The sequence below is a fragment of the Diachasma alloeum genome, unplaced genomic scaffold (assembly GCF_001412515.2).
Source record: "Diachasma alloeum isolate Michigan unplaced genomic scaffold, Dall2.0 Dall_scaffold_00574, whole genome shotgun sequence".
Taxonomy (NCBI): domain Eukaryota; kingdom Metazoa; phylum Arthropoda; class Insecta; order Hymenoptera; family Braconidae; genus Diachasma; species Diachasma alloeum.
This window is the reverse complement of record NW_021680706.1, coordinates 107195-110002: the sequence shown is the minus strand read 5'-3', so window position 1 is coordinate 110002 and position 2808 is coordinate 107195.

Below are 2808 nucleotides of genomic sequence, written 5' to 3'. Positions count from 1 at the left end.
GGGTATTCATTAGGAGTTTCAGAGTCTCTCCCATGGTTTCCGTGTGGCTGCCATCTGGTGCCTGTAGGCTCCCTAGATATGGAGTCTTGTTTGTTCCAAGGATTTTTGCCAGCCTAGAGGTCTCCGATTGACTCTCCACATTGCTTGTGAAAGCCCTCCAGCAGTCCTCTTTGGCTGCCTTTATTGCCTTGTTGTAATCTGCGAGCAAGCCTCTGTAAGTTTTCCATGCGTCTTCCTTACGGGGGCCCGCTCTCATGTTCTTAGCTTTGTTAAAAGCTTTTCTAGCTATGCCCCGCAACCCACCGAGCCTCTCTGACCGCCAAGGAGTCTCAGTCGGCTGCCCTTTCGGGATAAGCTTGCAGTTTGTCTCGAAGGAGTCCATGATGGCCTGGTTTAGGGCAATCGAAGCCTCCTCCAGCTGCTTTTNGAGGTCGCCCAGGTTTCTGGGAAGCACCGTTAGTGACACAGCTCCACGCATCCTTAGGCACGGTATGGCCGAGGCCATGGCTTACGCCGCTCACACACATGGATTGTGTGGACTCCTCTTAGCGACCGTGGGCAGCGGTAGTCCTTAAGACCTCCACCGCCCGCGACCGAGCCTCCTCACTACGACAAAGTGGGAATCCAGTAGAGGGGGNTTGTTAAATCTGAGGATGATATCCCTGAGATTGTCAGATAGACTCTCTCGGTAATTTCCCCAGTTTTTTCGTGTTGGCTTTCTCACCCATTCCGTTTCTTTCACTGTGTGGATGGACATTCTTATGGTTTGATGATCGGANTGCCCAGGGCTTGGCTTGTCTCGGGTGGGTTACACCCAAGACTACTCTCAGAGGTCGCCCAGGTTTCTGGGAAGCACCGTTAGTGACACAGCTCCACGCATCCTTAGGCACGGTATGGCCGAGGCCATGGCTTACGCCGCTCACACACATGGATTGTGTGGACTCCTCTTAGCGACCGTGGGCAGCGGTAGTCCTTAAGACCTCCACCGCCCGCGACCGAGCCTCCTCACTACGACAAAGTGGGAACCCAGTAGAGGGGGNCTTGGGTTTCTCACCCATTCCGTTTCTTTCACTGTGTGGATGGACATTCTTATGGTTTGATGATCGGACGCTGAGAGGTCCTTTGAGACCCTCCATACCCCAATCATGTCTGCCACTCTATCCGTCCCCAGAGGGATATCTATGACCTCCTGTCGTCTCCGATCTATGAAGGTAGGTTCTGACCCCCTATTAAGGATGTTTAGACCGGCCCCCATTATGAATTCCTGGAGGCTTTCCCCCCTGCCGTTAATGCCGGTGCTCCCCCATGCTACATGGTGCGAGTTGGCATCACAACCTAGCAGNCACCGCCCGCGACCGAGCCTCCTCACTACGACAAAGTGGGAATCCAGTAGAGGGGGAAACGGGGTTTGTTGTATGGGGAATTTAATTCTCCATAGAACAGCATTGGTTTCATTCCTTAATATTAATTAGGAGGGGACAGACGACTTTTTAATTGTCGGGCGAGTTATCCATTAAGTTTTACATAGCGCCGTACATTGCGTCGCAGTTTTCATTTCTTTATTACAGAGATTAAGAGATGAAACGAGGGTTGATGAATGGGGAATTTAATTCTCCATCGAACAGCATTGGTTTCATTCCTCAATATTAATTAGGAGGGGAGAGACGATTTTTTGATTAACGGGCGAGTTATCCATCAAGTTTTTCATAGCGCCGCTTTCGTCGCAGTTTTAATTTTTTTATTACAGAGATTAAGGGATGAAAGGGGGGTTGCTGGATGGGGAATTTAATTCTCCATCGAACAGCATTGGTTTCATTCTTTAATGTTAATTAGGACGGGAAAGACGATTTTTTAATTAGCGGGCGAATTATTGGGGTGGCACTCTGCGCCGAGAAACCATTGGGTTTCTCATAGCACCGTGACTTTCGTCGCAGTTTCAATTTTTTTATTACAAAGATTAAGGGATGAAACGGGGGTTGACAGATGGGGAATCTGATTCTCCATCGAAAAGTCCTTGTCTCATCCCTTAATATTAATTAGCGGGCGAATTAATCAACGGAAAAACATAAAGTAAACATTGAGGACAAGGAGGACATAAACCCCCCTTCGAACCTACCCCTGTGACAGCGGGACTGCTATAGGGCTTCTAGCAGATGTTTTCCCTGCCCAGGATACTCCCACTCTACGTAATTCCCACTCATATGCTTGTCCCCCACTCCAAAAATCCATGGATATTCTTCTTCTGGCCCTACTGCCGAGTTACCGGCACAGGCAGCTCGCCCAGCCGTCAGAATCGACCGTGGCGCCCCACCTCTGTTGGGGTCTCACTTATTCTGGCTGCAACTGCTGTCGACTTGACCGACTCCGTTGGAATGTCGACGCTGCCGCCATCTCCCGGCATTCCCCCTACGGGACTTGTATTATCATTATATACACTCACATTAATTTTAATCAATTGATAGAAAACAATCTTATCAACAGTGAAAATATAAACTAATAATTCGTCTATTCACTTTTATTGTGTTTTCAGATATCATTTCCCCCTTTTTAGCCCCAAAAATGACAATCCTAATAGCCTCGCAACAGCTACGCAAATACCGTGGCTCCTGGATCGCCAGGGTACCTAAAATCTTCTCTACTTTCCGAAAAACCTTTGGATTTCCTGAAGTTTCTTCAGAAATCCTTATATTTTGAATTCTTTGAAAAACTCCTGAATTATTTTATGTTCGGAAAAGACCGACGGTTCTCTGATTTTGTAAGGAATCTGCAAACTTTCTTGAAGTTCCTAGAGCTGGATTTCATGAAGAA